This window comes from Pteropus alecto, unplaced genomic scaffold (assembly GCF_000325575.1).
Source record: "Pteropus alecto unplaced genomic scaffold, ASM32557v1 scaffold67, whole genome shotgun sequence".
In the NCBI taxonomy this organism is placed as follows: Eukaryota; Metazoa; Chordata; class Mammalia; order Chiroptera; family Pteropodidae; genus Pteropus; species Pteropus alecto.
The window spans coordinates 2,749,146-2,759,907 of record NW_006441061.1 but is presented as its reverse complement, the minus strand read 5'-3'; the positions used below and the strand labels follow the sequence as shown (position 1 = coordinate 2,759,907).

The 10,762-nt window shown below is 50.3% G+C and overlaps 1 protein-coding gene across 1 annotated transcript in view; it reads right to left on the bottom strand.

Moving 5' to 3' along the window:
- Positions 1-10,762, bottom strand: part of MVB12B (multivesicular body subunit 12B) — a 154,455-nt gene that overhangs the window by 69,526 nt on the left and 74,167 nt on the right. The window lies entirely within an intron of this gene.

Sequence of the window (10,762 nt, the reverse complement as noted above, 5' to 3'; positions counted from 1 at the left end):
ACCCCATCGGCCCCCATGCCTGCCCGGCAGGGCCGTCGAAGGTAAGAGCACAGGACACACTATGAACGAGGTGCTGGTACTGCTAGCATGTGAGTCCAGGGGAACAGGAAGGGCACGCTCCTCTGAATTGCCTGTCTGCACGTCCCGCTCCAGTGGGAGCACACAGTAGGTGCTCAGGAAAGCACCTTCGGTGGATCAGAAGGTCTTTTCCGGCGCAGGCATTGGCCATTAAAACTCACAGTGCGCACAGAGCATAAGTGAGTCTTCAGGCAGAGCAGATAATCCATTTGGTGTGGTCGTCAGCTGCCTTTAGTGAAGATTAAAATAATAGGAGAAATATTTAAAACCCAACAGGTCTGGGAGAAGAAATAGCAAAAATATCTCTTTTTGGTATGACTGGGGTTTGGTTTGAAATAGCTCCGCAGCCTGAGCTTTGGCTACACTCAGTCATTTCCAAAAGGAAGGGAGCATTTAGCACATAGAGAAAGCTTTGCGTTTTCCACTTAACAACTGGGTGAGCTCCGGGAAGTCTCCGCACACAGACCCCTGGCAGGACCTGTTCTCCAGGCAGGTCCCGTTCCCACTGAGCCAGGAGTGAGCAGGCGCCTCGGGGACCCAGCGAGAGCCGAGGGCTGTGAGCCATGTGGTCTGCCAGCTGCAGACTGAGCACCGGTGGCTGTGTCGCCGACCGGCCCGGCTGACCAAGCAGTGGGGCTTCTCTGAGCGCTGACTGTGCACGCAGGGCGGCAGCGGAACCGGCAGACGCCAGCACACGGACACGTGTCCACTGGGCACCCTGGCATGTGCGCAGTGAGCGTCCACTATCTGCCCGTCGCTGATGCTAACGAAGGGTCGGGGGCGGTTCCCCGAAGCCGAGCTCAGGCTCCAGAGGATAAGGGTGCGGGACAAAGCCCCATGCAACGTGGCACTTGCAGGGGGATAAAAACTGAGTGCCGAGAGACCATGAATGGAAGGAACAACACGTTCAGGCAAAGGGGACGTCAGGCTCCAGAGGATAAGGGTGCGGGACAAAGCCCAATGCAACGTGGCACTTGCAGGGGGATAAAAACAGTGCCGAGAGACCATGAACGGAAGGAACAACACATTCAGGCAAAGGGGACAGAGCTTCTAGTGACACCTTCTCAGTGGAAGGCATGGATGCCAAAGGAGAAGGGACCCACTGGGGGTCAGGGAAAGCCAGCACCAGTGCAGGGTCAGGGCACACATGGAGGACGAAGCTGGGGAGACAGGCTGTGGCCAGCCTGGAAAGGACGCCAAGTGCCACAGCAAGACGTTTGGGTTCTATGCCTGGGGATGAAGGTTCCCAACTCTTCCCACCCAGCGCGGCACAGAGCAAGGCCACCGAGGCACCTGGGAACTTGCTGACAGTGCAGACTCTCAGCCCTGGCCCCGGGGAGCCCGTTTCAGTGGGCCTGGGGTACAGCCCAGAAGTCTATTTTTAACGAGCTCCAGCAGCGGCTCTGAAGACCGGCCAGGTTCGGGAAAGCCGAGAGGGTGAGGAGCAGCTGCAGGAGGGTTTTAAGCGGCTGATCAATGCCTCTGACCACAGCACTTAGTCAATGAAGCTGAGCAAACACGAGAATGAATTACTGGCTGTGGCTGTGGTTGAGCAGAGCTACAACGATGACAGGTGACCCTGCAGAGCGCGCTTGCCGCGTGCCAGGACCCGGAGCTGTGCCGGCCTCACGCCTTCTCTGTGGTTCCTCGCGGCGCCCCCGCGAGGCGGGTACAGGGCCAGCGACACGACAAGCCGGGCCCGGTGCAGGGTGAAGAGGTGGGGCTCTGGTTCCCATATCAGTAAGAACGTCAAGATGGCGACCGCGGAGCATTAAGCCAAGCGCCCCTCTGAGCACGGGGCGCTGCGGGGCTGTACTGGCCACACGGCCAGGAAACAGGCCCCATGCAGGTGCTGTCGCTGCTCCCACTGTACCAAACGGGGGCGGGGGGGAAAGGGGTTCCAGGAGCCAGGGGAAGGATGGTTTCAGGGCCGCCACATCCTAAAATTTCTAAGCCTTGAAGGATTTACAAAAGGAACATCCAAGCTCACTCAGGACACAAAGCACCCGTGCAGTGCGGCACCTGCTCCGGGGCTGGAAGTGCTCAGGAAGGCTCAGGAAGGCTCAGGAGGTGGGTGGCAGCGGAATTCGGAAGGCAGGCAGACCGGGACGATGGCAAAGAGGCCGAATGGGACTCAAAGGAGAAAACGGGGCCAGCCCAGCCACCCAGTGGCCGAGCAAGCACCTGGCACTTGTCAACACAGATCTGTGAAGGACTCAGCAGTGGCAGGACAGGCACCCCGCTTTCGCAGAGCTCACCCTGCAACAGGGAATGTGAAAACATCCACGAAGTTCCAGGACACTCACTCACAAACGCGATCGCGTGTGGAAAGCAGGAAGCATGACGTGCTGTGCAGGGCTCCTGGAGGCCCTGCGGGGAGCGTGGCGGGCAGTGTCCCAAGCAGCAGGAGGGGGGCTGAGGGAAGACCTGGAAGGCCCAGGATGGCCAGGCTCTGGGGGACAGTCTGGGACCAGGCTGAAGAGGGCTACAGGGCCACAGCACTCAGCGCCCTACACAAGGTCCGACTTTATCCAGAAGGATTTTTAGGTAGAGATATGACAACATCCAATTTGAAATTTTAAAAGGTGGCCTGCCTGTGAGAAAGCGAGGGGAGAAAACAGCCACCCTGAGTGAGGGGGGAACGGGTCAGCCAAGGATGATGGGGATCGTCATGAAACCGCAGTTATTCAGTCCCTACTGTGTGCAGACCGTTAACAACTCCTGTAAAAACAACCTGCTGCAAGCCTCTGAATGAATAGTGTTGGGACGATTCTCTGACACGCGGACTTACAAAGAAGTCTGCGACAGCGGTCAAGGCCCCCGGCTCCTCGGCCCGACGTGGACTTCCTGGTCTGAGCGTCCTCGCCTCTCTCGGACATTGGCGGTCACCTGGCTGGCCTCGCCCGCAACTCTGCCACCCACGGCCGTGGCCAGGTTCCCCTTCCTCCTCACAGACGGTCTTTGCAGGCCCCTCCTCGGACCGCTGAGAGGCTGCTGTCTGCAGAGGCTCTGGTTCAGCCCCCTGGTCACTCCACACACTTCCCCTGGGCAATCTGATCCACACCCGCAGCCTGGTTTCAGCCATCTCCACGCACGAAGCCCACCTCTCCAGACTGTCTCTTGTCACTGCCTACTTTTCCCTCAACCAGGAAGAAAGATAGTATTACAAATCCGTGACCATGCCGTGTTTTCTCATGTCTACCCCTGATTCTTTATCCAGGATGCTCCCTCTTCATAGAATCTCCATGTCTTCCCTACCTAACCCTCCAAACTCCTGCTCATCCTTCAAGACCCCCACCTAAGCATCGTCTCCGTTAGACCCTTCCCTGGGCTTGCTCCAGGCTAGGCTGGGTGCCGGGATGACCTCCATCACTCCACTTATCACAATATACTTCAGCAGTTTGATACAAGCCTGTCTCCCCAACATGACTGTGACCTCAAGAGCAGGACCAAATCTCATCAAATTTGTACCCCACTTTCTAGGACAATTTCTGCCCTAGAGTAGACAATTACAGGACATTTGTTGACCGAATCATTTGTTGCATCTACTCGGTGAAAAGCCCTGGGTTCTTCGACATGAACTGCCGTGAGCCTCTGTTATTTTATGTGTGTGTGTGTGCGCGCGTTTGCCCAGTTAGACTCAAGCGCGCTCTGGGAGCCCCAGCATGCTGAGCATCTCCCTTCTCTCTGCTATGGAGGAAAACAGGTAATGAGAAAATCAGTGGCGGCAGTGACCAGGAATTTACAAGGAGAATGAAAAGAAAAAGCCAGTTTTTGATCACATACAACAGACTATGTGTGGTGATGCAGTAAACGTAAAATTCAAAGAGAACTCAGGTCACAAGCTTGACTGTATCTTTTGCAGAGTAATTGCTCAATAGGAACCTCATGAATTGAAATCAAGCGACTGAGAACTAACTCCAGCTGCGGTGGCTGATGCCCGGGTGGGTGGGGGGCAGCATTCGGGGCACAGGAAGCCACCGAGGACCGGGCGTTCGGGACCACAGTGCCTTACACCGCGAATAGCTGCTTGTGCGTTTTCCCTTCTGTTGTTCCTGGACATCAGAAGGAGGGGATGTGGGAACAGCAGGCAAATCAAAGCTTCCCGTTAATGAGAATGAACAGTTTGGGCCAAGGGACAGATCGCCTGCGGTTAAATCGAACAAAAAAGTCACCTGCTGAAAGAGAAGTGGCCCGGGGGTACCACAGCGTCCGATCAGCCTGCAAGTGACGGACACGGGACCCTGAGATCAGCTGAGTCTCAGCGAAACGAGACTCCAGTTCCCCAGCATGTGGCGGGGACCCTCACATACACATCACCTTGCCTCATCCTCCTGGCGGCCTTCTAGGTAGGAATCATTATTTTCATTCAACAGAACAGGAAACCAGGGCCCTCAGAGGGAAAGCTGACAAAGAGAAAGCCAGGAATTAAGGACAGGGCTAGTCCCCGTGTCCTCTGGAGGCGGCTACTGTTCTCTGAAAGTTGTCCTGATGTGTTGGCCGGTCCATCGGGCATATGGGGTGAGATTACTCGACCAGGAGAGCAGGGTCCATGCTGAACACCTGTTAGACACTGATGATGCTGGGGACTCAGCGTCTCTGCTTCTCACTAGCTGGGTGACGCTGACAGGTCGCGGTCCCGCTAGTATGCACAAAGGGAAAAGCCATATATGGACTTAACCCATAACAAATTAGGAACGTATCCAGGGAGGCAGAGAAGTGGTAGCGGCTCAGACCCTGAAGTCTGCCAGACCCTGAAGTCTGCCCGACAGGTCCGCATCCCAGTGCCATGGCCAGGAGCTGGGCGCCCGTCGGGGACGGTGTGTTGCTCCCCATGTACACCTCGCTGTGGCGCTGGCAGAGCAGACAGCACAGGACCGGGCGAGCTGCGAGCACGTGGGTGTTTAGTTCCTATGATGACTCCACACACAGCTCCTATCCTCAGCCCCCCACGCCTGCCCCCCGCTGGAAGTTCAGAGTCCCGCTCATGAGGGCCTCAGTGCAGAGCCACCACAAACCCCGCTGGTGCCCTCTCTCTGCCTTAGGATGACATCCACACTGCCCCATGGCGTGAGGTTCCGCCAGTCCCGGCCCCGCCCTCCCGGCCCCGTCTGCTCATGAGCTCACATCCTCCCACCTCGCTGGCTGCTTTCTGTCCCTCTGTCCCTTCGTTCCCATTCTTGTCACGGGGCCTTTGTGCTTGCTGTTCCCTTTGCCTGAAACACTTCCCCCAACTCTCCAGGAGCTGGCCCCCGCTCCTCAGACAGGCTACCTCTCAGACCCCTGCCCTGACCGCCCAGCTGAGGACGCACCTGCCTCCACTCTGACACCACCCACCTGTCTGCAGAGCCCCTCCCAATCTACGGGACTGTCTGATTTGCTTACGTGGCACCAGATAGGATCTGCTACACTTTCTCTTTTTACCACATGCCCAGTGCCTGGACCAGTGCCCTCCACATAGTGGGCACTTAAAAATTATTAGGAAGAACCCTGTAAGATTACTTAACACTTGCTAAATGAATAAATGAATCTGATTCTGACTTGTAATTAAAGATCATTTGGGGCAGCTTACACTCACAGGAAGGCTTCCCACTTGTCTCCTTCTCATCTCGGACTGGGCCGGTAAACGACTTGGGAAACGCGACTGTTTTGGATTCATGGATATTTTTACATAAACAGTAAATATATAAATCATGGCATTGCTTATAAAGCCAAAAACTGGAATAAGATGAAATACCAAATAAGAGGGGACTGGTCAAAAAATTACGGTACAACTGATAAAATATTTTAGTCATTTAAAATATTTTAGAAGACCGTAATGGCCAGAGTCCACGCCTGTTACCAGAGCATCTAAGGAGAAAAGATGTACGACCCTCATTTTTACACTTGGCATTGTGATCGGTGAACCCGATACTCGAGCTCCTTCCCCATAACCTGATCGTCTTCTGGGATTCGAGGGACGCCCCGCCACGGCACTGGCCATCACTGCAGGAGGAAAGATGAAGGAAGCTTCCAGAAAACCAGCTCTGCTGGGTGTGGCACGGGGAGACGAAGGCCTTCTGGAGCCACCCCCGCAGGTCGTGGACCGCTGGGTACGGGACTGACCATCGGGGGCCAACTACTTCCGCCACCTGACCAGAATGATGAGCTATTATTCCAAAATCTGTTTGCTAACTGGAGAGTTCCAACCAGAACAGCCCCTGAATGCCTGGGGAACTTGACCAAGCTTTCCTCTTGGTCCCCCGCCCTTGGAGCTGCTCAAAGGAGACAGGATACACCCCGCTGAGCGATTGCTTCTTTCTGCAGGGGGGCTGGCTGTTCTGTAACGAACAGGTCAGCATCACGCACGCTGACAGTGGCTCTGGCTAAACAGATGCTGAGGGAAATTTCGCTTTTCCCCCCCATGTCGGTCGTAGGCACCTTATTCAATTAACACGGCCGCTAAGCTGCAGACAGCGCCATATAAAAGCCCTTCAGTGGTAGAATACATTTTATTATGTGACAATAGTTGCCAGCACGATTTATTTCCTTTGATGGGATTCTGCTTTTTCCTTGTTAATTTAAATCTGTATTTTCTAGTGCTGAATCCAGGTCCGTGTGAATTTTTAAAACGTTACCATCCATCTTCCCGACCCAGTGGCCACGTATAATGAAGACGGCGCTGCCCGGGCCGCAGTGATGCCTGCTGTCCCTCAAACTGTCGGAGGGCAGCGTCGAGGGAGTGGTGGCCGGTAAGGCAGAGGCAGACTCACGGTTAGAGACAAATGTCACTTTAATTTCCTACCCTCTGCAAAGGTGCATGTGCACATGCACACGCGCACACACGTGCACACGCGCACACACGTGCACACACGCAGCCCAAAGGAACTCACATGAACACACACACACACACACACGCGGCCCAAAGGAACCCTGTGACATGGAATGACAGCTCCTGTTCTGGCTCTCGAGGCTGACCGTCGCATTAAACCACCTTCCAGGGCAGCAGGTTGCAGTGTACACCCCGGGGACCTCTGAGGGATCCTGAGACCCTTTCGGGGGTCCCGTAGGCCGCAACCGTTTTCACGGTAACACTAAGACATCGCCTGCCTTTTTCGCTTTCGTCCTCACGAGCAGACAGAAGAAATTCCCAGAAGCTACATACGACGTGATGCTGTTGTAGCTTATCTATTCTTGTGTTTTACAGTTTTTCATTTTTAACTTCAAATAAGGTAAATACAGATAAACATAACCCAAATAAACAAAAGCTCTTTGTGATCCTTGGTCTTAAGAATCTAAGAGTCCGGGGCCAAAAAGTTTCAGAGCCAATGTCCTAAGACACTGTGTCAGATGTAGCTCTGCAGAAGACGGAGTCACGAGGCTCACGGGACTGGGCTGAGGGGAGCGACGAAAGGAAAAAGGTTGGTCTTATCTATAATCTTAATCAAAGAAAAAGATGCTAATGAAAACACGCTAGTAAATTTTCACAAGTGGAAGAAAGATGAAGGATGAGATTCATTTGTTAAGGCCAGGCTAATAATTATGTTTAAGAATTTCATTCAAGAATAAAGTAATCTAAGACACTTGAGGGTTTTGTTTTTACCTACTGTTCATTTGCCTGAACCCACGCAAAGGGGAACGGCAGGCTATGAAATGTGTGTCCATACACGTAAAGGAAAAAAGTCCAGAGCAGGAATAAAAATATAAAGTGACCCAAGAGATTCATGGGGCCATTCTAGAAAAAAAGAAAGGGAAGGGATAAAATTGTTAAGTCCAGAAGCCCAGGGTTTGGTACTTTTTGTTTAAATACATCTTGACTGAAAAGGCATGGCATGGCGGGAGAGTGACCGCTGTCCACACCGGCAGCCAGTGAACAGGAGTCAGATGTCTCCTCCAGGGCGGATGTCGCGCTGCCTCTGGATCGTGATGCTCCTTGTGCACGAGCCGCCTCTGAGCTCCCCAGCGAGCCTGCGGATGCCTTTCTTGGCGGCAGCGATAAAACCCTTAGCGAATACAACTTGTGTTTGTGAGCTGAAGCAAGCAAGAATGGCGGACTCTGCTAGATGTTTAAACGGCACATTCCCCAAATGAGGAGGGATCGCACGTGTTTATTCACTTTCACTGGTATAAAGAATCGATGATTGAAAATATTTAAAAGCTTGAAAAAGCTCAAATTAAGAGGATGAAATGATATATGTCCTAGAAAGAAACCAAGACTGTGTGAACTGTGGGGCCAGAGACGGCTCTAGACAGTCTCGTGTCACCGAGGTTCTACAAAAACTAATGAGAACAGAGAAAGATAACAAAAATTCAGATTATCTACACGGGTAAATAAATAATGAGCACCCAGGTGAGATGAGGATAATTCACACATCCTGCCTTTTGGCCAATACCCAGTCTAAAAATATATAGCCTCATGAAGAAAATGTCACACAACAAAATAAAAAGAACACTACCTCCGGAAAAAAAAAATTATTTACTGTAGGATGTAGAAAAAGGGTGTCTCCATTAGAATACAGAAATAAAATTCCAAAAAACTGAATTAGTAATATGGTGGTTGAGCTCCCCCAAGATTTTCCAGAATGCAGAAAGACCAGAGAGGACGATGATGCGGGAAAACATGATAAATATGGAGAACACAGACCAACCCAAGCATTTGAGGTGTTAGAGGGAAATCAGAACAATGAAGAGAGGTAACAACTAAAGAAGTGGCGTAAAGACAGACACACAGATCAATGGGACAGCATGGAGAGTCCAAAAATAGACCTACACACATACAATCAATTGATTTTCGATAAAGGTGCCAAGACAATTCAATAAGGAAAGGGTAATCTTTTCAACGAATGATGTTGGAACAACTGGATATGCAAAAAAAAAAATGAAACTTGATGCTTCTCCCACACCGTATATACACACACTTATAAAAAATGGCCCAAGAGATTCACAAATCTCTTGAAAAGAGGAAAGGGAGGGGTAAATTATTAAGTCCAGAAGGCCTAGGGTTTAATACTCTTCATTTAAATGCATCTTGATTTAAGAGGGACAGCAAGGCCTCTTCTAGAAGAAAACACAGGAGAAAATCTTTGTGGCCTTAGGTTTGGCAAAGATTTCTTAAATAGGAACAAAAAAGCACAAAGTATACAAGAAAAAAATCAATGAATTGGACTTCAACATATAAACCGCTTGTTTGGCAAAAGATGCTGTTAAAAAATGAAAAGGCAAGCCATGGACCTGAAGAAAATGTATGCAAAACACATATTCAACTTATAGCTATGATATTTACAGAGCTCTAACAACTTAATAGAAGACAAAAGACCCGATTAAAAAATGGCCAAAAGCTTTAAACAGACACTTCACTAAAAAAAATAAATAAATAAACAAATGGTAAATCAGCTCACAAAGACATGCCCAACATCACAGGTCATCAGGGAAATGAAAACTAAAACCACTATGAGATATTACTAAATATCTTCTAGAACGGCAAAAATTAAACAGATCGACGATATCAATTGCTGACAAGGATGAGAAGCAACTAGAACCTACGCATCGTTTGCGGGCATGTAAAATGGTACCACTTCGGAAAATAGCTTTCGGTTCCTTAAAAAGTTAAACATACCCTAATTGCACAAGCGGGCCATCACACCGCTCAATTTTCACCCAAGAGAAATGAAAGCATGTGTCTATACAAAGATTTGTATGCGAATGCACTGAACAGCTTTATTTGTAATAATAAAAAACCAAAAATTTACAAGCCAAATGTCCAACAACGGGTGACCAGATAACCATGTCGTCTACTACTCAGCAATAAAAAGGGACCAAGCTATTCATACACACAAGATGCACAAATCTCAAGAAAACTAAGCTACGTAAAACAAGCAGGATCGAAAAGAGTTCATGTGGTGTGATTCCATTTATACAAAAGTCTAGAAATTGCAAGCTAATCTATAGGGACAGAAAGCAGATCACTGGTTGCCTGAGGAAGTGGGGGGCTGTATCGCAGTGGAACGCAAACTTTTGGGGTGCTGGATATAGTCATGATCTTGACTGTGGAGACGGTATCGGAGAGGTGTATTTATATATGTCGAAGCTCGTCAAATTAGACTTTAAATATGTGCAGTTTATCGTCCACTGAGTATACCTTAGTAAAGCTGAAAATACTTTCCTAATCTAAAGCAAATAAAAACCGACGTAAAGACTCCAGCAGGGTTCAGAGTGCTCCAGAAAAGGCAGTGAAGAGAGATCCACAGCTAGATGAATCCCGGCAAATACTGATGGCGACTTGGGACTTTTCCTCTGTCCTACTAAATGCCTGGAGACAATGGAGCCACAGAGTTTGGACAGGAAAGAAAGTCATGAGTCAGAAAAGTTTTACTGCTTCAAGTTGTCTTTTACATGTGAAGATGACGACCGAAAAAGATCATTCATGTCCCTTTGTCTGAAAGAACTACAATTACGACATGCTCCAGATGATTCGAAATTAAGACTTCGAGACGGGAATGTGGCGGGACATACGACTGACACCGATTCTTGCCCTCTGGGAATCTAGACTGAGGAAATAACCTGAAATGCAGGAAATGACTTATTGAAGAGAAAAACGGTAACATTAGCTGACATCTTCACAGGCTTGCTTGCCCTTCACAGGCCTCACGCAATCCCCACCCACACCCTACGACGAGGCCCCAAGACCGCCTCTCACTGACAGATG